Source organism: Gymnoscopelus braueri (genome assembly GCF_963280865.1).
Source record: "Gymnoscopelus braueri genome assembly, chromosome: 15".
NCBI classification, from domain to species: Eukaryota; Metazoa; Chordata; class Actinopteri; order Myctophiformes; family Myctophidae; genus Gymnoscopelus; species Gymnoscopelus braueri.
This window is the reverse complement of record NC_137620.1, coordinates 45995919-46021459: the sequence shown is the minus strand read 5'-3', so window position 1 is coordinate 46021459 and position 25541 is coordinate 45995919. Positions and strand designations below refer to the sequence as shown.

At 44.1% G+C, this 25541-nt stretch overlaps 1 long non-coding RNA gene across 1 annotated transcript; it reads right to left on the bottom strand.

Moving 5' to 3' along the window:
* Positions 1-451: 451 nt before the first annotated feature.
* On the bottom strand, positions 452-4764 carry LOC308102028. Its single transcript, XR_013934606.1, has 3 exons — positions 4552-4764; positions 1198-1285; positions 452-557 (listed from the first exon to the last, which is right to left on the bottom strand). It is a non-coding gene; the product is annotated as an uncharacterized lncRNA (long non-coding RNA).
* Positions 4765-25541: the final 20777 nt, after the last annotated feature.

The window sequence follows — 25541 nt, the reverse complement described above, 5'->3', positions numbered from 1 at the left end:
ATTAGCCGTTAGGTAGTGATAACTGCCATTAAGCTACAAGATTGGAAGGGCTATCATACCAAAATATAAACTAGAGACATGTAGGAAGACAAAAATACAAAAACTTTACGGTCACCTTAGGTGGTACCAATTTGTGAAAATATCAGTGTTGGCCCCTGGACTACATACTGCCATTGTGATTTGCATATCAAAAACTCATGGAACTAGCTAATTAACATGAATGGCCGTGGCTGCATATTAGTGAGGGGCGACACAAAAATAAAAAGGGTGGAATCCCCCAAAACAGGATAAGAACAGGAGAAATGGAAGAACAGGAGTCTCCTGGTGAAAACAGAATGGTTGGCAGGTCTGCTCTACAACACTATACAATTACTCACCCACCCACCAACCAACAAAACCAAGTAAACAGTTATGGCTTGCCTTGCACATACGTACCTTCAGGGGATACATGAGGATCTGTGTCCATTTGGCCTGTGGGGCTAGGAACAGGAGCTATATTCTCATCCAGTCTTGTAAGAGGGCCCTTGTTTTCATCCCGACTTCTTTTTCTTTTATATCTAGAAAAATAAAAACAGTACAGTATGGTAAAGTTAATGTACTAAATCAGGGGTCTTCAAGGGGGGGTCCTCAGAGTTGCTACAGGGGGTCCGCCAAATCTCTGTGTGATAGGATCATTTTTTTTTACATTAACCACTTGAACCCTAGCATCCCTATTGTAAGGACAACTTTAGCCAAAAATAGACGATCTACAAGCCCACAACGCCTCGCAGCGCGAGGCGTTGTGAGCTTGTAGATCTGCTATTTTCGGCAAAGAGGGCAAAAAAGAGCAGACCAAGTACAGAGTGAAAGTTTATTATTGAAGTATTGACGGTTTAAGTCGTTACATGTCTGAAAATACACATTAACGTGAATCCAACATCTATGAAAAGCTTTAATCTGCAACACAATTTTATGTAATGTATAGTGGGGGTCCCTGCTTCATCTCTCTCTCTGTTAGGGGGTCCTTGGCCTGAAAAGGTTGAAGACCCCTGTACTAAATAATTAGCAACATATTAAAGAACACAATAACAAACAAGACCAAAAACTGACATTATTTGTTCACATACTAAACAAGCAACAAAGGGCAAAGGCAGATTACAATATTACAATTGATGACTGGTCAGTTGAAACTGTTACAATATACAGTATCACACTGACCGTGCCACTTTTGCTGTGTTGTCTCTGGTGTTGTGGGAAAAAATTGATGGAACAAAATCTGGACTGTCATACTCCATGGACGGTGCTCCTGATGAAGAGACAGAGGACAGATTACACTGGCTGACTGGCCTTTTTCACAGCGACAGCCTATGTGTATACAACATACATACACTTAATTCACATTAGCATCAATCATTGCATCATTCATAGGTATTACCAATGACACTAATTAACATTAACATCAAAAAGAGTCGGTGCAAATTGGCTCACAGGAAAGGCTCAGACCAACAGACCCTTTAACTACTTTCACTTCAAAGAGACGTGAGCTTGTAGATCGGCTATTTTCAGCATTTTAAAAAACAGGAGCTCAGCCAGCTCAAACTGCACACTGGTTAACGTTATCCACAGTTTAAGAACATTGCTTGTACAACACATGTGATATCAGCTGATGAAGACACTCCACCAAAATGTACCATGTATCACCAACTGAACAATCCTATAATTCAGGGGTCTTCAACAGGGGGTCTGGGACCCCTAGGGGGTCCTCAAAGCTACTACAGGGGGTCCGCCAAATCTTTGTGTGATATGATTTTTTTTTTACATGAACCACTTGAACCCTAGCATCCCTTTTCTGAGGAGAACTTTTGCCAAAAATAGCGGATCTGCAAGCTCACAACGCCTCGCGCTGCGAGGTGTTGTGAGCTATTTTTGTCAAAGAAGTAAAGGTGTAGACGGAAAAAAGAGCAGACCAAGTAAAGCAGAAACTCAATTTTATACAATATTGAGGGGTCCCTACTTCATCTGTCTCTCAGCTAGGGGGTCCCTGCTTCATCTCTCTCTCAGCTAAGGGGTCCCTGCTTCATCTGTCTCTCAGCTAGGGGGTCCCTGCTTCATCTGTCTCTCAGCTAGGGGGTCCCTGCTTCATCTCTCTCTCAGCTAGGGGGTCCCTGCTTCATCTGTCTCTCAGCTAGGGGGTCCCTGCTTCATCTGTCTCTCAGCTAGGGGGTCCCTGCTTCATCTCTCTCTCAGCTAGGGGGTCCCTGCTTCATCTGTCTCTCAGCTAGGGGTCCCTGCTTAATCTCTCTCTCAGCTAAGGGGTCCCTGCTTCATCTGTCTCTCAGCTAGGGGGTCCCTGCTTCATCTCTCTCTCAGCTATGGGGTCCCTGCTTCATCTGTCTCTCAGCTATGGGGTCCCTGCTTCATCTGTCTCTCAGCTAGGGGGTCCCTGCTTCATCTGTCTCTCAGCTAGGGGGTCCCTGCTTCATCTGTCTCTCAGCTAGGGGGTCCCTGCTTCATCTCTCTCTCAGCTAGGGGGTCCCTGCTTCATCTGTCTCTCAGCTAGGGGTCCCTGCTTAATCTCTCTCTCAGCTAAGGGGTCCCTGCTTCATCTGTCTCTCAGCTAGGGGGTCCCTGCTTCATCTCTCTCTCAGCTAGGGGGTCCCTGCTTCATCTGTCTCTCAGCTAGGGGGTCCCTGCTTCATCTGTCTCTCAGCTAGGGGGTCCCTGCTTCATCTCTCTCTCAGCTAGGGGGTCCCTGCTTCATCTGTCTCTCAGCTAGGGGTCCCTGCTTAATCTCTCTCTCAGCTAAGGGGTCCCTGCTTCATCTGTCTCTCAGCTAGGGGGTCCCTGCTTCATCTCTCTCTCAGCTATGGGGTCCCTGCTTCATCTGTCTCTCAGCTAGGGGGTCCCTGCTTCATCTGTCTCTCAGCTAGGGGGTCCCTGCTTCATCTCTCTCTCAGCTAGGGGGTCCCTGCTTCATCTGTCTCTCAGCTAGGGGTCCCTGCTTAATCTCTCTCTCAGCTAAGGGGTCCCTGCTTCATCTGTCTCTCAGCTAGGGGGTCCCTGCTTCATCTCTCTCTCAGCTATGGGGTCCCTGCTTCATCTGTCTCTCAGCTAGGGGGTCCCTGCTTCATCTGTCTCTCAGCTAGGGGGTCCCTGCTTCATCTCTCTCTCAGCTATGGGGTCCCTGCTTCATCTGTCTCTCAGCTAGGGGGTCCCTGCTTCATCTGTCTCTCAGCTAGGGGGTCCCTGCTTCATCTCTCTCTCAGCTAGGGGGTCCCTGCTTCATCTGTCTCTCAGCTAGGGGTCCCTGCTTAATCTCTCTCTCAGCTAAGGGGTCCCTGCTTCATCTGTCTCTCAGCTAGGGGGTCCCTGCTTCATCTCTCTCTCTCAGCTATGGGGTCCCTGCTTCATCTGTCTCTCAGCTAGGGGGTCCCTGCTTCATCTGTCTCTCAGCTAGGGGGTCCCTGCTTCATCTGTCTCTCAGCTAGGGGGTCCCTGCTTCATCTCTCTCTCAGCTAGGGGGTCCCTGCTTCATCTGTCTCTCAGCTAGGGGTCCCTGCTTAATCTCTCTCTCAGCTAAGGGGTCCCTGCTTCATCTGTCTCTCAGCTAGGGGGTCCCTGCTTCATCTCTCTCTCAGCTATGGGGTCCCTGCTTCATCTGTCTCTCAGCTAGGGGGTCCCTGCTTCATCTCTCTCTCAGCTATGGGGTCCCTGCTTCATCTGTCTCTCAGCTAGGGGGTCCCTGCTTCATCTGTCTCTCAGCTAGGGGGTCCCTGCTTCATCTCTCTCTCAGCTAGGGGGTCCCTGCTTCATCTGTCTCTCAGCTAGGGGTCCCTGCTTAATCTCTCTCTCAGCTAAGGGGTCCCTGCTTCATCTGTCTCTCAGCTAGGGGGTCCCTGCTTCATCTCTCTCTCAGCTATGGGGTCCCTGCTTCATCTGTCTCTCAGCTAGGGGGTCCCTGCTTCATCTGTCTCTCAGCTAGGGGGTCCCTGCTTCATCTCTCTCTCAGCTAGGGGGTCCCTGCTTCATCTGTCTCTCAGCTAGGGGTCCCTGCTTAATCTCTGTCTCAGCTAAGGGGTCCCTGCTTCATCTGTCTCTCAGCTATGGGGTCCCTGCTTCATCTGTCTCTCAGCTAGGGGGTCCCTGCTTCATCTCTCTCTCAGCTATGGGGTCCCTGCTTCATCTGTCTCTCAGCTAGGGGGTCCCTGCTTCATCTCTCTCTCAGCTATGGGGTCCCTGCTTCATCTCTCTCTCAGCTAGGGGGTCCCTGCTTCATAGCTCTCTCAGCTAGGGGGTCCCTGCTTCATCTGTCTCTCAGCTAGGGGGTCCCTGCTTCATCTCTCTCTCAGCTAGGGGGTCCCTGCTTCATAGCTCTCTCAGCTAGGGGGTCACTGCTTCATCTCTCTCTCAGCTAGGGGGTCCCTGCTTCATCTCTCTCTCAGCTAGGGGGTCCTTGGGCTGAAAACGTTGAAGACCCCTGCTATTATTTAATATGTCAGTTCAATGAATCACACACAGTGTCAACTTACTCATTGCATACCTAGCTAAGATAATATTAGAAAACAAACATACCAGATATGAAGTGGGCGCTGCACAAACTCTCACCATCGTTGGAGCCACTGGAACCCCAATCCGCCCTTTTAATGACCTGTAGCCATAATATTCTTCTGTGTTTAGCAAATGGGTGTGATCCCCTCGGAATATTGAACATTTTCCACCCATCTTTTGATTTATTGGCGCAATTTACTGCACAACAACTTCTTGTCATGTTTGTTTTCGAAGCGACGGCATTTAACTCCCGACCACAACAACAGATGTTTAATGAAAGTAGATTAAATGATGCAGTTTGTAATATCTTCTTTACTCAATAAAAATGATTTGTCGGAAGTTGGATCTGTTTGTATATAATAGCAGCATTATGCCTATTATGCCTAAAATAGCAGCATTATGCCTATCTAAATCCCGAAAATAACAACAGTGTCAATGGCGCTTCCGGTTCGTTCTACCTCCCGCATGCGCAGATGACGCACTCTGCTCTGTGATGACGTCGCGCGGAAACCCATCTATTTAACATGCATTTATAAGCAAAATAGAGGAATAATACCTAACTACTTAAAAACCCCATAGGGGTAACTGGAGTCCCTCAGGGCTCACTACTAGTGTATTTTCTGATATAGTGGGCAATGCTTTTGCTGAAAATAGCCGATCTACAAGCTCTCAACGCGACGCAACGCGTCGTGTTGTGAGCTTGTCGATCTGCTATTTTCAGCTAAAGCTTTCCCCACAATACCGATGCTGGGGTTTAAGTGGTTAAATAATTTTTTAGTAATATTTAAAGAGGATAAAAAAAACTACAAAAAAAATAAATTCTATGGCATAATCTTGTCTCTTTCCAAAAAAAAACACCACTTAGTTTGTTCCTGGCTTATTTTACATCATTAGGCAAATCAAATTTAAGTAGTATTCCTTTAATATTTAAAGATGAAAAAGAAAACCAAATGCTCTAAATGATCTTCAAATATTGAGGCTACGTTTAAAAACTACAACTGTTTCCTAATGAAGTATGACAACAACAAAAAACCTGATAACCATTATTGATCAAAATCCACAAAAGTAAGAAGTATAAAACACATACATCACAATACAATAAAAAAAAATAAAGAGGAAAAAAGTTTAAGATGGAACCCAGTTTAAAGTGGAACCAAATGGACCTAGCTGGTCTGTACCTCTGAGAGTTTACAGATGGAACCAATAGGACCTTTTGGTGCCATGTATTTCTCTCAGAGTTAAATTGGGACACTGGGGATTTATAAAAACATGTTTATTAAAAGGGGGGTTTGTGGACTAATGCATACTGTATCAAATTGGGGGTCCTTGAAATGAAAAAGGTATTGAGAATACCTGGGTGGGACGTAGCTCTGGTTCCAGTAGGAGACACAAAGAGTCTCCTTTGTGTCTCCTACCGGAACTGCTGCCTACCGGTCCGCTGGTCATCAAATTATTGGCTTAGGAATGCGACAAAGACCAAAAAAAATAATTGTGAACTATCTCTTTAACGCTATGGATCAGAGCTAGGTGGAATGGTGGATCTGTGCCAACATGTGACATCAGTCATCTATAATGTCAATTGTCTATAAGGGTCTTCAACATTTTTCAGGCCAAGGACCCCTTAATTGGCTGAGAGAGAGATGAAGCAGGGACCCCCTTTACATAATATTGTATAAAATTATGTTGCAGATTAAACTTTTTCATAGATGTCATAGATAGCTTCATAGTCTTGTATGACAGCACTGTCATCAGTGTTGTGTAAATTAATGCTTTCTGTCTGTCTGTTTGTTTGTTTGTTCACGCTTTGATGATCTTTTCTATTCATTTGTTGGATTCATTTTAATGTGTGTTTTCAGATATTTAACCACTTAAGCCCTCAGTACTCTGTACTTGGTCTGCTCTTTCTTCCCTCAACACCAAAGCTCTTTGCCGAAAAAAGCAGATCTACAAGCTTGTGAGCTTGTAGATCTGCAAATGTTACCCCCAGAATTGAGATGCTAAAGGGTTCAAGTGGTTATTGTAAAAAAAAAATAAGAAGAAAGGGGGAAAAATAAGTTCCTATCACACAATGATTTGGCGGACCCCCTGTAGTAACTCTGAGGACCCCCTGGGGGTCCCGGACCCCCTGTTGAAGACCCCTGTTTTATGCCCTATTTCCCCTTGCCCTCAAAAGGCCTTGTACGAATCGGTTCTTAATCTTTTCTTGCCTGGTTAAATAAGGTGTCATAAAAGTGTACCCAAAAAATGTGGCACAGACGGGTACAGCGTCTTGTGAGATTAGATCCAGACAGATGGACAGGACAGACAGACACCTGACCAACCCGCTTTTAGACAGCTTAGCCACTTCAGAGATAGATAAAGAAATTCACACAAAACAACAATATTTGTGGGGTGATTTATTTCCTTGGCCTACCGACTGGCAGACTGCACAAGAAATTTGCCGCTGATCGGTCTAGGAGTCCACGGCGACATTAGCCGTGGACAGACAGAAAGTAAAGTCAAACATAATGAAATGGAAAGTTCTAAAAAAGAAAATTATAATAATGATTATTGTGAAATATATATGTGAAAAAAAAATATTTGGGGAGTTACTTCCTGGACCGCGTTTCTTCTAGGCGGCTTGGCCCCTGAGTAGTGCCATGTTGTGGAAAAGGTCAGGTTTAATAGAGATGAGAAGTGCAAGGTTTGCAGGTTTTCCTTTTGTATTAGTTAATTTTAGTCTTCTTTTGTGATATGGGACATTTGTCAGGGGCAAGCGAGAGCAAAACTGGCACAGCTAAAAGGAATTGGAAGATATATTCCGTATCCAACTGTGACAAAGATTGTAGAAGAAAAATATGAAAACTAAGGTAAGGACATTTCCTCTGTTTGTTGTTTTAGTCAGGTATCGTAAGTTATCGTTTTTGTTGTTTGGTTTGTTTTGTGTTTTTATAAAAAAAATAATAACATTTTCAGCTATCAAACGTGTGTGTGTGTGTGTGTGTGTGTGTGTGTGTGTGTGTGTGTGTGTGTGTGTGTGTGTGTGTGTGTGTGTGTGTGTGTGTGTGTGTGTGTGTGTGTGTGTGTGTGTGCGCGCGTGCGCGCGCACGGGCGCATTAAAATCCCTATACAGAGTGAACTATGGTTTCAGCAGCACTATGTATTCGTCCAGGACACTGGATGCTGCTGTTTTTACCTACTGTACCTCTATCTGACACAGAGACACTGAGGAGTCACACCAGGAATAAGGCCTGAACCCAAACCCTGCATAGAGCGGCTCAGTGAATCTGGACTGGAAGGTGTACAGGTGTGTCCGCGAGTCAGCGGAGACTCGGTAGAAGGACAGAGTGCCGGCAGGCCAGTCCAGATACACTCCTACTCTGTTGGAGCAGGGATGGACAGAGTCCTGCTGAGTCCAGAGGATAGTTGGCTTCCCGTTGTGACAGACCTTCAGACTGTCGGGTACTTTGCAACTGCTACCCTGGGGAACTTCATAGCAATCCAGACTCCAGGACTTGTCATAGTGTCCAAACAGACTGTCATCACCCCGTCCCCTCCTGTTAATTCCACCGTATGTCACCGCTATGGAGATGGACCCGCTCCAATCGACCTCCCAGTAACAGCGTCCAGTCAGACCCTCTGCGCACAGAATCTGTTTACAGATGTCAAATCTGTTTGGGTGATCAGGATACGACTGATTCCTTTCCACGCGTGTCACAGTTCTGTTGTTCTCAGACAGAGAGAGGTTTCCGTTCACCGTATTTGGGTCCAGCGTGAGTTCACAGAACTGAGTTGTCCAGTTGTTCACCAGTTGAACATTCTCAATCTTCTCCGTTTGCAGGAGGACCTTGTCCTCTGTTGTCTTCATCGTGTTCATCTCATCGTTGCGCTCTGCAGAGACCAGGTGGAGCCTCTCCTCCTCCCATGTGCTCCTCTCGTCCTCCAGGCATTTGATCTTCTCTTCCATTTCCAGCGCATGGGTCTCCATCATCTTCGCCTGGTATCTCATGTCTTCATTCTGCCGCTCTGCGTAGAGGAACCGTTCCACCAAACCCTCCTTGTCTCTAATAAGCTGGAGTCTCTCCTCCTCCCATTTGTCAGCCAAAGCTTCCTTTTCTTGGAGCAGTTGGAGTCTCTCCTCTTGTTTCTCCTTCTTCTCCCTCCTCAGCTCTTCCCGGAGGGACGCAATCAATTTGTTCATTTCCTCCGTCCTCTCTTCCTTGAGGGCCGCAATCACCTGGCAGGTCCTTTTCTCCTCTGCTTCCAGTTCCTCCAGCCTCTTTTCCATTCCCAGGAGCTTGACGTCTCTGGTCTTCCTCTCCTCCTCCATGTCTTGAACCTTCTCTTCTTGCGAGAGGAGCCTCTCAAGCACTTTGTCTTTCGTCTCCTCCCATTCATTCTTCTCCTTGGTGAAGACCCGGTTAATGTCCTCCATGGCCTTCAGGAGGGTTTTCTGTCTTTTATCTCTCTTTTGCATGTAACAGTAACCGACCATGACTGCCGATGCCACCGAGGCGACACCAACACCGACCTCTTTCACGTTAAACATCATAATCTATAAACTATAATCAAAACATCTACTATTTGGGTACCAGAGCAAATGGTTCAGTGCACGCGCTGACACATGTATTTATGTCCCTCAACTCTCCAAAGTCCAATAGGTTTGGAGTATTTATTTTTACGACATTGTGGTTGCTATGGCAATAGAGATCAAACATACTCCGTTATGTATCTCTACTGGGAGTTTGGAGATTGTTTTGTTGCAGTGGTTCTTAGCGTAAGGTCCGCGGGCCACCAGGTGTCCAAATCGACCATTACTCTCATAGTTACAAGCGCCCCCACACATCAAATAGAGTAGTACCGCCTGAATACCAGCGCCCACACATCAAATAGAGTAGTACCGCCTGAATACCAGCGCCCACACATCAAATAGAGTAGCACCGCCTGAATACCAGCGCCCACACATCAAATAGAGTAGTACTGCCTGAATACCAGCGCCCACACGTCAAATAGAGTAGTACCGCCTGAATGCCAGCACACACTCATCAAACAGATCGATCGATCTATCGATCTATCTAATCATCCTCTGATACACATGGAGTCCTGCTCCAGTTCCACTTCCTGGTGGATTTGTCTCATGAACATGTACAAAATAATAACTAAACTGTATTAGTTTAAATACACTAGTCACTAGCAATAACCAGTGTATTTCAATTAATGCGAAAGGCTTTTAGTTGTATTTGCTGAGCTGAATGTTGTAATGAAAGTATATAATACAACAGGGGTCTTCAATGTTTTCAGGCCAAGGACCCCTTAGCTGAGAGAGAGAGATGAAGCAGGGGCCCCCCACTACATATTGTATAAAATTGTGACAGCTTCATAGACTTTGACAGCACTATCATCAGTGTATGTTGGATTAATGTGTATTTTCAGACATTTAACCCACTTGAACCGTCACTACTTAGTCTGCTCTTTTTCCCCCCCCTCCACACCAAACCTCTTTGCCAAAAATAGCAGATCTACAAGCTCACAATGCCTCGCAGCGTGAGGCGTTGTGAGCTTGTAGATCTGATATTTTTGGCTAATGTTTCACTCAGAATAGCGATGCCAGGGTTCAAGTGGTTAATGTAAAAACACATGATCCTATCACACAAAGATTTGGGGGCCCCCCTGTAGTAACCTTGAGGACCCCGGACCCCCTGTTGAAGACCCCTGCTTTATAATATAATAGTTATACTGTATATTATAGCTAGTTCATTCCTTGGGGATGTGCGCACACAAACTATGTACAAACTTGAGACTTAATTGGCATTCCACAGAAATGAGACATCCATCTCTTCTCTTGTACTGAATAGAGAGATTAATGTGCACATATGTAAATTACAGACAACTATGTAGTTGTACAAATTATTACTCAATGGACAAAGATGAGCGCCCAACACTGTAAACACGCGACGGACAGTAATTCAATTACATTTGATTAATTGATTTTTATCATAATTGATTAATTTTATAAAGTAAAATAGCCGATCTTCAAGCTCACAACGCGTTGAGAGCATGTAGATCTGCTACATCCAAACATTTTAGTACTTTTACTTTTGGTACTTTCAGTACATTTTGATACCAATACTTTTGTACTGTTACTTAAGTACATTTTGACTTCCAGACTTCTACTTGTAACAGAGTATTTCTACATTGCAGTATAGATACTTTTACTTAATAAGTAGAACATTTGAGTACTTTTTCCACCACTGCTCGACAGTGTCGGGGGAAAGAGAGAGAGAGAGAGAGAGAGAGAGAGAGAGAGAGAGAGAGAGAGAGAGAGAGAGAGAGAGAGAGAGAGAGAGAGAGGAGAGAGAGATAGAGAGAGAGAGAGAGAGAGAGAGAGAGAGAGAGAGAGAGAATAATGAGACAGAGAGGGAGATACAAGCAACCACAAGTAGTAGCAATAACACTAATAATACATACATAATAGTGTAAAGATAATAGTATAGTGGTACAGTATAATTAAGTAGCAATCCACAGTTTGCAAGTTTGCTCATTTAAAATCTACATCATCACTATTGCTGGTAGAAACCATGTATGTCCAGAACCATTACTTTGAAAGGAAATGGGGGGGAATGTTTTTTTTTTTTCATTTCCTTAAAATGGATTTTTTTCCCCCCCATTTCCTTTAAATGGATCTAATGTAGTTATTATTTAGTCATAAGCGATCTACAGTAGATCAGCTATTTTTGCAACTTTAATGTGACACTGTTTTAAAAAGTTGAAATATGGAGATACAAGGTTTCTGCCCGACAGCAACGACACACGAACGGTGGGGGCGGCACCCTAGCGCCCTCTACTGACCAGACGCCACTGATATATTAGCTAATTTGGCAATGGGTTAAAAAAAAATCCTGTTTTTGCAACAGACAGTGACATTTGTTGCATTTGTAGCACCCCCCCCCCCCATGGGTCTGAGTCAAATTGATATGTGTTGTGTAGAGGCTCCTCAATATGTGATTCTAATGTGGGGTCGATCGCTTGTTTATTTTTGTGAAATAGGGCTGTAAAAAACTGGAAGCCAATTATAGCCAAAACGGTACGCAATATCAAAAGTCTGTTTCACACTTTGTTCATCTCCATGACTCCAGAGAAAATGGTGTGCAGGGATTTATGTGAGCTCTGGACAAAACCTGTGGGAGTTAACGGCAAAAAGTGTGCTTTGAAGAAAATGCAAAATGGTGGAGGTAAATCTAATTCGGTGGAAATGGGTGTGGTCTAAACATACGGGGAGAAGTGTCACGATCCACGGAATCCAGGGAAAAAGAAATGTCAATTTGATGACCTACTGTACAGCACAGTTCAAGATATAGGCCAACACCTAAAGTAGGCTAGTACAGTGTCACCATGAGGCCGATTTGAAAAGTCTTGATGTGGAGTGACTTCCTTGGCCTACTGGCTGTGTCCACAAAAAGCTTGACGACGACCAGTGCAGGGTTTTATGAGAATAGCCGGGGAGAGACATCATCTCTGTCCCAGGCCAAAGCTCCCCCCCCCCCCCCCCGTGTGACGGAGATAAAAAAATAAATTTAACGCTGACCTTATAAAGGCCCATTCAACATCCCGTGGGGGAATTTCAGTTTTCAGCTTCACCCAGCTGAGTGCTACCCACGGAGGAGCTTCACCGAACTGAGTGCTGCCCACAGAGGAGCTTCACCCAACTGAGTGCTGCCCACAGAGGAGCACAGGGTGGGGGGGTTAGGTGTCTTGCTCAGGGACACCTCGACACATTCCCGGGGGAATCGAACCTGGGAACCCCAGGCGGGCTCTCTACTCAGCTATGGCCACCATTATACTCATTCCATTATAGTCTGACCCAATGCTCATTGATGCATTTCATCACCTCACCAGCGTTTTGTATACGGTATATCTCGCATTGGTCACACTAGCAGAAGTAACGCAGAAATGCAAAAATACTATAATATAAAAAAGGAAGAAAAAAGAAAAGAACTAGAAAACGAGAACATAAGCACAACAAAGCACTTGGGGTATTTTTCTTGTCATTGTCCTGTTAAGCAGAACATGTTGTCTTAGGATGAGGACACTGCTTTGAACTGCCTTCCTGTTCCTCCACTTCAACCACTTGTAGACAAGGAGTCCAAGGAGGGCCGGCTTACCAATGGTCCTCAATACCAGTACCCAGCCCCTGGATGCTTCTGGAGCTCTGTTTTGAGAAGCAACCACACAGGTGGCTGAACTTCAAGTCTGCTTCTCACTTCCTCCTCCATGTCCTGTGTAGAGTCAGGCTTGGCTGCTGCATCTGACCAGGTCAAGAACTGTGCCCCCCTTCGTCTGGGATGCTACTGTCGGGCCACAAACTTCAGGCTCTCAGCAGTTGAGAGAAGTGAAGCTGACTTGGCCTCATCTTGGTCTGTGAGGAGGTCTTAATTCAAATGGCCTAAGTATCTATCAGATACTGTGTGTATATTGATTTAATATTCTTTTGCAATCATTGCATTTAAAGAAAGTTTATCTCAGTATTCGATCTCTTCCGGAGAGTATAAGAGAGACTTTGTGCGTGTGTGTGTGCGTGTGTGTGTGTGTGTGTGTGTGTGTGTGTGTGTGTGTGTGCATGCATGCTTGCATACATATTCACGCATCCAGATAACTCTATCATTTCAACTTTAAGTCTTCTTTCGGACACAGAGCCACTGAGGAGTCATCCAACCAGCACCAGAACGCAGCATAGAGGGGTTCACTGAATTTGGTCTGGAAGGTGTACAGGTGTGTCCGTGTGCCAGAGGAGACACTGTAGAAGGACAGATTGCCAGCAGGGTAGTCCAGATACACTCCTACTCTGTTGGAGCCAGAGGGACAGATAGGGAGTTGAGTTTTCTTCCTGTTGTGACGGACAATGTACCTTGCACCCTGGAGACCATACAAAGATGTTGGGACATCATACCCTTCCAAACTCCAGGAATTGGCATTGTGTCCAAACAGACAGTCATCACTGAGTCCTCGCCGTATGATTCCTCTGTATGCCACCGCTATAGACACCTGCTTTCTCCACTCTATCTCCCAGTAACAGCGTCCAGTCAGATCCTCTCGACACAGAACCTGTGACCAGTAGTCAAATCTTTCTGGATGATCAAGATACGGCTGCTTCTCTTTCACATGTGTCGCCATTGTGTTGTTCTCAGACAGAAAGAGGTGTTTGTTTGCAGTGTTAGGGTCCAGTGTGAGTGGACAGTAATGACTGAAGATAGCCTCCATCTGGTTGATGCTCAGGACCTGACTTCCGGCCTCTGTTTGCCTCTCCAACTCCTCCTCCTCCCATCTCTTCCTCTCCTCCACCCTCTCTTCCTCCATCTCTTGGAGCTGGAGTCTCTCCTCCTCCCATTTGTCCTCCTCATCTTTCCTCTCTTGCTTAATGTTTGCGATCGTTGTTTCCATTTGTACCACATTGACCTCTGTTGCCTTCATTTCGTCCTTCAGGTGTTTGATCTTTTCCTCCGCAGTTAGGATCTGCTCTGTCACAGCCCGCTCCTCCCTAAACAGCCCCACCACACTGCCCATTGACAACTGGGGAGTTGGCGACTCTATTCTCACAACCTTGTCGTTTGCTGGTGTCTCCTCTTCCTCGTCCTCTTCATCGTCCTCGTCCTCATCATCGTCGCCCTCGTTCTCTTTCTCTTCTACGATGTCTACAAGGTTTTCTTCCTCCCTGACGTGGAGCTGGTGTCTCTCCAGATCCCACTGTCTCACCTCCTCCTTCCGTTCCACTTTAATCTCTGAGATGTGCTCCTCCATTTTCACCACGTTCAGCTCTGCTGCTTTCATCTCGTCTTTGAGGTCTTTGATCTTCTGCTCTGCAGTGTCTATCTCCTGCTTCATGGCTTCCTCCTCCTTCAGGAGCTCCTGCACGTGAACCATCGTCGTCGCCATGTCCTCTTCCATTTTATGGCACTGCTCCTCCACAGGTGAAGTCATGGGCCTCACCATGTCACCATCCTCCTCCATGGACATCGGCGATCGGAGTCTCTCACCCCAAATCGGCGATCGGAGCCTCTCCCCCCACTTGTACTCTGTTCTCCTCAGCAGTTTTATCATTTCTTTGTGCTTCTGCTCGGCAGCGAGCACCTGTTGCCACGCGGCCTCCCTTTTTCTAATCATTTGTTTCACGTTGACCATGGGTGTCATGTCCTCCCCCCTGCTGTCTGTCATCCTCGTCTTGTCATCATTCTGCCATGTAGGGATCATTTGGTGTCTCTTTTTTCTATCCTCCGTCCTCCTGTCCTTAACGTATTCCAATTTTTTCGCATTTGTCAGGACAGTGGGCTGTGTTGTCTTCATCTTGTCCCCAATGTCTTCAACCTCCGCTGACATGTCCACAACCTTGTTCTCTGGTTTCTTTGTCTCCTCCTCCCTCTGCTCTTCCTTACGTTTTTCCCCAGAATACGGATGCTTGGGATTAATGTCTTGAAGGTTGTCTTCAGGCTGGTGGACAATGTCATTGTACTCCATGTCTTGAATGTTGTCTTCAGGCTGGTGGACAATGTCATTGTACTCCATGTCTTGAAGGTTCTCTTCAGGCTGGTGGACAATGTCATTGTACTCCATGTCCTGAAGGTTCTCTTCAGGTTGGTGGTCATCGTAATCGTACTCCATGTCTTGAATGTTGTCTTCAGGTTGGTGGACATCGTGAATGTACTCCATGTCTTGAATGTTTTCATCAGAATCGCACTCTATTTCATTAATGTCGTATTTTATGTTCTGGTCATCGGAGTACTGTTCTGTCATCGCCTCCCTTTGTCTAATCAGCTTTCTCACGTTGACCATCCTTTTCATTTCTTCTTCCATTCTCAGCAGCCCGTCCTCCGGCGTCACGTTCTCTTGCACAGTGACCCCCTGGAGTCTCCTGTCCCACTTGGGCTCCATCTCCGTGAAGTCTGAATTCCTTTCCCCATTGTCCTCTGGCGTCTTCATGGAGAGCAGCTGTTCTTTCGACGCCTCCCGTTCTCTGACCAGTTTTTTCACGTTCATTTTCATGTCGTCTTCCGTCTTCGGGGCACGGTTGTACTGTGTTGTCCTCGTGTGCTCTGCAGAGAGCGGCTCCTGTGTCGGCGTCATGTGGTTATTCATTTGCTCATTGGTGTGCTCGGTACAGGGCAGCTGTTCTTCCAGCGCCTCGGTGGGCTCGGCACGGTGCCGCTTTTGTGCCAACAACGCCTCCTGAGTTGTCCTCATGTGCTCCACACAGCGCAGCTGTTCTGCCAAAGCATCCTCTGTTACCTGAATGTGGGCCTTCATGTGCTCATTGTTGTGCGCGGCACAGAGCCGCTGGTTCTCCAGTGCATCCTGGGTCGTCTTTATGTGCTCCTTCATGTGCTCGTTGGTGTGCTCGACTCTGAGCAGCTCTTGCGCCCAATCCTCCTCTTCTCTGATAAGTTGGTTCAGTTGGTCCATTTCCTCTTCCATTTGCATCACGCTGACTTCCGTATTCTTCATCTTCATCATAATGTCTTCGATTTTGTCTTCCATCTCCGTGACGTGGTTCTCCGTGGACATCATGTCATGGTTCTGCTCTAAGCACATCCGCTGGAGCCTCTCCTCTATCAGCTTGTTGTCCTCCTCTAATCTCCTGTTGTCCTCCTCCTCCTCCTCCTCCTCCTCCTCTGCCATCATATCTGCAATCATGTCCTCCTCCATCCTCCTCTCTGCCATCATGTCTGCAAGATTCTCTTCGATTTCCGGAATATTCTTCATCTCTTTCTTCATGTTTTGAGACTTTTGAGACTGAGCAGCGAGGTACTTCTTGGTAGCAGCCTCTCTAAGTTTAACCTCTTGTTTGACATTCACCATCGCTTATTGAATGAGCTATCATTACAGGTGAATACCTATTAATGCTTAACAGCAGTGTTGACACATTTATTAAATATCCACAAACTCTCCTGAGTTTGTGGAAAGCTGTGCTCTGATTGGACATATTTTCACGACATCACAGTTGCTATGGTTGCAGAGATCAAAAGTCTGTTGTTTTCTACAGCATTGGTTCTCAACGTGGGGTCCGGGGACCGACAGGGGTCCAGGACAGTGTTGCCAGATTCTGTGAGAGAAACAAGCAACCAGGTCTAGGAAAACCAGCCCAAAAGAAGCGACTATGGGCCACATGAGCACTTTAACATATACATCAGCTATTTGAAAACAGCAGATCTACAAGCTCACAACGCGTCGCGATGCGACGCGTTGTGAGCTTGTAGATTGGCTATTTTCAAATACAATCTTGCGGGGAAATTATAATAAGAAGATCTGGCAACCCTGGTCCAGGACCCTTAGGGGTCTGTAACTCTGAGAGTGTACAAATTCAACCAAAATGGGCTCCATTTGATTCCATTTGTACAGTTTCAGAGTGCTTGTCTCTGCTGTCTGTTTTTCGTCGTAGAGATTGGCGACGTATGGCATAACAAATGAGCTCTGCTTGGAGGGCTGTGGGAGGCTCCCACATAATGTTGTTTGATTTATTTTGCAATGGGAGACCGTAGTCCATCAAGGGTAATGAGCTTGGGGGTTGGTCAATTGAATATTCCATCGTTACCAAACCCATTCTTTGATTCCACAAGCCTGCAAGAGGGGAGAAGACCAGGAGGGCAGAGGAACATCCAGTTGACCCCAGGGGCCAAATTGGCCCCTTTACACACACCACTGCAGACTATGTGGTGCTGCACACACCGCACACACCTCACACACACATGCACGCACAGATATATATAACTGGGAAACAATCTTTGACAACTAACTCATATCCTAGAGCAGTGGTTCTCAAACCTTTTCATGTCAAGGACCCCCAAAATGATATCTATTTGGCTGCGGACCCCCCATCTCAAGAATATTTTGTGCCAGGGATTTCTCAAAAATAGCAGATCTACAAGCTCATAGCGTGGCACTCGGTACCGAGCTATGAGCTTGCTATTTTTTAATAGCCAAAGTATAAAAAAATGATCAAAGAGGTTAAAATGATTGTGAAATTAACTCATTTGGCTGGGGACCCCGTGATACCCAACCCCCCAAGACCCCTGGGGGTCCCCGGACCCCACTTTCAGAAGCAATGTCCTAGGGTGTCGGGAGTGATCCTAAACCGGAGACGCCACTAACACCCGACACCGAGTTTGCCCAGGTGCAGACCACACATTCTGCCATGAAAGTAGGATGTGGACAGATAGCCTTAACTCCTAAATTCCTCCACACAAGAAAAACATTGACTGCACCCCTAAATTCCTTTCCACCAGAGAGACACTTTTCCTGCTCTCCATTAACATTCAACAAAGTTCCTATTATGATATCTGGTTGTTTTAACCTGTAATCGTTTTATCAACATGTATGCATGGTCAAGTATAAACAATAAACATGTTAAATTAGTTAAACTTTCATGTATTGAGTGAACATATATTAATTATATCTTATTAATTATATAACATTATATCTTCAATATTCTCTGAGCCAGAGGCGTGACAATAAGAGAACATTGGATATGAATAATATTTAGAAGTGTATGAGTTAATGAGTGAATATAGCATGCTGTGAGCTCAGATTTCTCTCTCTCTTTCTCTCTCTCTCTCTCTCTCTCTCTCTCTCTCTCTCTCTCTCTCTCTCTCTCTCTCTCTCTCTGAACATACAAGGTAACTTTCCTGTGTTTCCTAGAACTATTTTACATACAGCCAATGACCAGGAGAGGCCTGATTAACTAGATGGTAATAACTGACCATGATTTACTAACGCCCAAAGTCAGTTGTCTTTGTTTCTACGTCAAATCCTCCCCTTGTCTTGTTTTGTCTTAGTGTCAGTTAGTTGCATTTTAGTTCATTCAATTTGAACAGAAACCTCAATATTCACACTATTGATCATGAGATCTTGATCAATGTCTCAAAGTCTCTGGGTCCTAAGAAGGTTACGTACATATATTACAGGGAGACAATTCTATGTGAGTCTTGGAGATCACATATTGGAAGAGCATGACATAAGCTTAAGTGTCACAAGGAAGTACATCTATATATTTACATGTTCAACCTAATAATACAAATGCCATCTGCCCCCTCACTAACTGCTTATCAGTTATTAATAATTGGATAAACAATGACTTCCTAAAACCAAATGAAGACTAAACCGAATTCCTTCTAATTAGCCCAAAACATGAAACTTACATGATTCTCAATAGCCTTGGGAATATAATGTGTGTGTAATGGTGTGTATTTGTCAACATAACCCGACACAACTCCCCCCCCACCCACACACCCCATACCCCCATCTCAACCCCCCCCCCCCTCACACGCACGCACGCACGCACGCATGCACGCGCAAACACGTACACACGCACACACACACTCACACACAAAACCATCGGAAATAGCTAATCTACAAGCTCACTAGAGCCAGGGGGGAGCACCCCACACCGATCACTACCGCCCCCTATACCCCTCCATCCCCTTACTACCATCAGCTATGCAAGCAGGTGTGTAACTGCTGACAATTAGGAGAATGATAACGGGTGCTCCCGATCTGATTAACCGGAGGCAAGTCTGCACCCACACACAACACAAAGACAGAGATACCAAGTCAAACTGAATTTGTACTTTTTTTAACGTTTTTTGGCTTTAAAGCGAGCCCACATGTTTCTTTAGGAACAATATTTTCTAATTAAAGATCAAATATCTTGATGGACTGTCTGGGTTTTTAAGTAGGATCTGGAAAGAGTAGGCAGCCAGGAATAACATGATCTAAATCATTAAGGTTTTGAGGCCTATCAGGCTCGAAGCCTTATTACATCTCTACACTTTCGTGTTCTTCCGCCGTTTTTTCAGTTCTGGCCCAAACGTGCAGACGCTTTTTACGAAACTCGGCAATATGGTAGAGTGCTATGCCAAACGGCGAAGACCTGAAACTCACAACCATTGGCCAAAGGGTGGCGCTGTAGCACTCAATTGAAAATGCCAACTTTGAACAGGTACAACTCATGCCCTGTTTGACCTACAGCCACGAAACTTCTATACACACATGTGTCTCCTCATGCCTAACAACTTTCATGGTCTGACTTTTGACCTCTGACCTTTAGATTTCCCACCATTTTGAATTATATGAAAAACAGTAAAAATCTATCTCCTCCTGGGATCTTTGAGCAATCTGCACGAAACATTTTAAACATGAGCTTTGGACCTATGCCGACAAACTGGGGAAGCGGATTTTCCATAAGTGAAAAAATTAAGCTTTTATGAGCCAATGAATATTGCAGTTTTATGAAAATTATTCGTAGGCAGGTGTGATTATCGTAGAGGGTCATTCCAAGTATCACTGAAACCAATCTTACTCCAATTGGCCAAAGGGGGGCGCTATAGCAATTTTTTGAAAATGCAAACTTTAAACAGGCAAAAGTCATGCCTCGTTTGTCCGACAGCCGTGAAACTTGCTTACACATGTGCCTTGACTCATGAGGAACACATCTATCACTTTGACCAGTAAGCTCCGCCCTTAGATTTTACGCCATATTGAGCAGTTTGAAAAACATTTAAACCCAGGATTTCTGAGCAATTTGCGTGAAACTGTGTCAAATGTGTGAGCTTCTTTTTCACCATCTCAATTGCATTGCACACAACATGACTGTATCAATGAATAAACGTGCAATTGTTAAATGAAACGCTTATTTGAGAGTAGTTATTTTCAATGTATGACGTACTTCATTCCCCCTTTTGTTTTGTTTTGTTGGATTCTCCTTTTTCACTGACTAAGGCTGTGGATTGAATAGCTTGATCAGTAAAGTGTTAGCCTCATCATCCGAAGGTCCTTGGTTCAAACCCCACTCATTACAGTTTACATTTAAATTGCATTGTACAAAACATGACCCTGTTAATTCAGACATGTGCAATTTAAAAAAAATAACATGAAATGCTTTTTTGAGAGTAGTTGTTTTTTATGTATGACATACTATCTTGTGAAAATAGCCGATCTACAATCTCACAACTTTTCAGATAGCAACGCGTTGTGAGCTTGTAGATCGACTATTTTCACTAGTTTCCATTCCGAGGAGACAAAACAAAACTTTATTGGTAAATAAATGTTTTGTGAACCAGTGATCTAGAGTACTTAGCGAAACAGAGGCTTGGTTCATAACGGACGGAAAAACCTATAGATATCAACAGACACCATCAGGGAGGCTATATCTCTAGCTCAATGAGAAGAGAGGCAGCCTGTGAATCCATAGGTCGCTGGTTCGATTCCTGAGTCCAGAGCACACAACATGACTGTATCAATGAATAAATGTGCAATTGTTAAATATAACATGAAACGTTTATTTGAGGGTAGTTATTTTCAATGTATGACGTACTTCATTCCCCCTTTTGTTTTGTTTTGTTGGATACTCCTTTCTCACTGACTAGGGCTGTGGAATGAATAGCTCAATCAGTAAAATGTTAGCCTCTTGTTCAGAAGGTCCCCGGTTCAAACTCCACTCATTATCCATAGGTTGCTGGTTCGATCCCTATCCCCAACAATGCGTTGAGGTGATCATCATTTGGAATTCTTAGTTTTACAAATAGTGTTTCTTGAGGTTAGGTCGTTGTTTTACTGAGGTTAAGGTTAGTGAGGGTGGGTGTAGAAAAGACTCATCTAGTCAGCAGTGATATATACATTTTGAGTTAAGACCATTAATATCAACCCATGTCCCTCTGCACTCTAGCAATCAGTGCACCTGGTGATACCTAGCCTGTCAGTCATTGGCTACTCAATGGTGCTGAAAAGTAACTATTTACATTTACTCAAGTACCAATACAAGTGATTACAATGCACAGTACAATTTTGAGGTACTTTTACTTTACTTTTCATTTGTGTTACTTCTACTCTACTACAATTACAGCATAATATGATAGCTTTAGTTACTTGTTACTTTGCAGATTTAATTATTAATACAACACCTACAGTAACCACATACAGCCAGTCTACAATGTGACGCGTTATGAGCTTGTAGATATATAATAAGTAATCCATTCTGTGAGATCCAATTCTGTCTATCCAATGGCTCAGTCAGTACACTGTCTACCTGCAAGTCTGTAGGTCCCTGGTTCTAACCCCAATTTAACCAGTCCGAATATAATTTACTGAACAAAAATCATGACTTTGTTAATTAATGCACTTTTTAAAGACAAGATGAAATGGCATTTTGACAGTATTTGTTTGTCAATTTTCTGACATATGTTCTTGTAGAAGAGTCATCCTAGTGTGCAACACTCCCCCTGGCCTATTCCCATGGATTGGATCGACCCACCTCACCTGCTGTCACTCCCTCTCAATCCATAATCACACCTGCCCTCACTCACTCCTCATCAGTCTCTCTCTCTCTCTCTCTCTCTCTCTCTCTCTCTCTCTCTCTCTCTCTCTCTCTCTCTCTCTGCCTCTCTCTCTCTGCCTCTCTTTCTCTCTCTCTCTCTCTCCCTCTCCCTCTCTCCCTTTCTCCCTCTCCCTCGAAACCGCTTGTTGCTGCTTGCAGCTATATTCTTATATTATTCAACAAGCAGCAGAGACAGGAAACCATAACTACCGGCAGGATTTTAGGACCCATTAACACAGCAGATGAAGTCATTTACTAAAGGATGGTCTTACTTACTAACATATTACTTTGAGAGGTTCTTGTTGTACGTTTTAGAATTACAGGAACAGCGTCAAGTAAATAGTATATAATAGTATATATAATAGTTTTTCTAAATGTACTGTATACATAATAAATATATAAGCATAAGAGAAGCTGGTGGACAGGCATTAGGATCTTCATGTGACACATTTTGAATTGATATTGCTATTATTATTTTCTAACATAGTTGGTGTTCAGAAAGCAATATCAATGTATATAATATTCAAAACAAGGGGATTGATTGATTGATTGATGTACTTTATTTAGTAAGACATGAGAACATCAGTACATGGAAGTAATTCACAATACAAGGTCTACTAAACTGGAAGACTCATTAAGCACTGAGCTTGTTTAAGATGAGATCCCCATGCACACAAATCATGATGACATATAAGAGACAGACAGATATACACACTACTATACAGAATGTCATACAATCAGCTTACAGGTTACTGGTATGAAGAGTGAAAAAATGTACAAGAGAAGAAAAATAAATAGGGGGGGGGTAGGGGGGTAGGTTAAGACTTAGACAGGGGCCATTTTCGAATTGCAGCCTCCTGAAGGTGTATCTTTAGGGCAGTTTTAGGATGATGATCTAACAACACTTTCAACCATTTATAATGCAATCAAAGGTGTTTAAGTTGTAAATGTTGCATGTCAGCTTGGCTGTACGTAGTCACTGTACCTTAATGTCTTGAATGTCTCCATAACAGAAAAGGAAACAATGTTAAACAAAGAATATAAACGGAGAACAATGAAGGAGAACATGGAGGTTTAAAAAAGAACAGGATTAGAGACCAAGGCCTCTATTTTGGGCTGAACTGGCTATTTCCACTAATTTGGGAGTTAGGACAAGGCAAGGGGCAAAAGTTGCTATTTTGGGACACCTGCCTTACCCGCAAAACACCTGCACTACCCGTTACATTATGCATAGGTGTGGTTTGGGCATTACAATAATGTAATAATAATAAAACCAATCACCGTGCCAGATGCCATTGCCTTTAAGAGAAGACTCTGCAAGCCATCATCCCCAATGCAGTCTTACTCTCTCCTTTTTCCCCGTCTGCAGTGTTGCCAGGTCTGCTTATTATAAGCCACATTGGGCTTGTTTTTCTGTAAAGTTGCTTGTAAATAATGGTAGAACGGTTGTGAGCTTGTAGATCGGCTATTTTCAAATAGCCAACATACTATAAATGTGCACATTGTTTAATGGCCGACATATTTAGGTTTGAAGTGCTCATGTGGCCTATTATAGTCGCTTCTTTTGTGCTTGTTTTCTTAGACCTGGTTGCTTATTCCTCTCGCAAATTCTGGCTGTGGGGATTTAACACGGACATCATACACCCGACGTTTGGTTTCTAAGCTCTAGCCTTTGATTGCCTTTCAATAAAACCATATTTGATAGACATACTACATGTCACTGATTAGAGATTAAACTTTTAAGAGCATCTGCTCAGCTGATTTTAGCGGAGTCTGGGGCCTGGATTAGGTCAGATATTTAAGGCTGTGCCAGACCATATAGGGCTTTAATAACAAACTAAATTTGACTGGCAGCCAATGAAGGGAGGCCAAAATGGGAGTGATGTGATCCCACTTTCGGGTACCAGTCAGGAGTCTGGCAGCGGCATTTTGGACAAGCTGTAGTCTGGAGAGGGGGTTTGCTTGTGAGTCGTCCAAGGGAGGAATGGTGTCAGTTTTGGTTTTGGGGGCCGAATAGGATGACTGCTGTTTTATTGTCGTTGAGCATGAGAACGTTATTTGACATCCAGGTTTGTATTTACGGAGAGGCAGTCTAGGAGCGGCTTCAGTGAGTGGTTGCTATCTGGTTTTAGTGGGAAATACAGTTGGGTGTCATCGGCGTAGAGATAGAAGGAGATGTCATGTTTTCTGATGATGGAGGTCCTCTGCAGCTGAATTATGACGTTACAATCAAAACTTGGGAAAACATTGGTAATATTGTATTTATTAACTATGCCCTTAATCTGTGGAATATACTACTAAAGACTACTAAAACCAAATCAGGGAGGCAAGCAGAATCTTTAAGCATCAGTTGAAAACCCATCTCTTCAATCTAGCTTTTAATTTGTATCTTATTAGGTGATTCTATTACATTGAGCAATTATGTTTTAGTTGTATGTATTGTTCCTTGTTATTTTGCACTGTAGGCCTACTGTACAGCACTTTAATGATCCTTATCACCAAAATTTATAGCAAAGTTTTAATGTGACACAGCTGTTTTGTAACAAAATTCAGTCACCAGAGAATGTACAAGAAATGTATTTATTTATGTATTTGACAGTTCATTTGTATTTTACTGTTTGACAAGTACTCTACTGTTAATAAATATAGTTTCTGGTGGCTTGCTGTCTCTAGGAACCGGCTACTTGCAAATATACGACCGTATTGACAAAGGGTGTCGCCAGTGTCGTAGTGGTGATTTTTGGTGGGACGCTATTTTAATGACACAACGTGTACTTCGCACACGCATGCACAAGCATTTTACTTTAAGAATGTGTGATTCATTTTACCTAGGTTTACAAGTGATGTAAACAAGATGTTTGTATAGGAAGACACATTTTTACCTTGCAGACATCACCTCTGTACTTTAATTCATGAATCCATCAGCCACTTATCCAAACTTTCTCTTTGGACTGCTTCAGAACAGTATGCCTACACCTACAATACTTAGCATGTCACACAATGGACCATTGATGTGCATCCAGCCAGGGTCATTGCTATGTTAATTCACGCTGTTGACACTCGGCAGCTTTTGTAAAGCTTTGGTAAGAGGTGTGAATGATTGTTTTTGATCGATACGTGAGGCAGACACACTCTCATGGGTATGCACGTGCACATCCGTGCATGTGCGTGCTCCTGCTCAAAAAGACTGGTGGGACGCGTGCAATGAGCACTGCACCACTTGGTGTCGCCAAAATAATTTAATAAAGTCTGTTTGACTCAGACACATTCTTGGTTGCTGAAGATTATTCACCAGGTTAAAAAAAACGTAGAAAACAACAGTGACGTGACATTTTTTCCTTCGTCAGAACAGAACTCTCAAAAGGCAATTTCTGCCTGGTCATGCCCAGTCCAGGTGGGGCAAGGAAGACCACCTATGTACATTAGTGGACGTCAGTGTCTTTCAGCAACTGAAACCCAGATCTCCTGACAAAGTTGTAACAAAACAGAAGTATCCCAGTAGATTTAAATGACTCCAACACATCATGTTAACACTAATAGCTGCTCGTCATGCAACTTTTTTTTAAGTAGATGCTACCCACAAGCTACTGGGAAATGTTGCTAAGCTACCATAGTGCCTAGCATATACCTAGCCACACATTGCTGTTCATTACAAAAGAATTTCACGTCTCAGTAATCT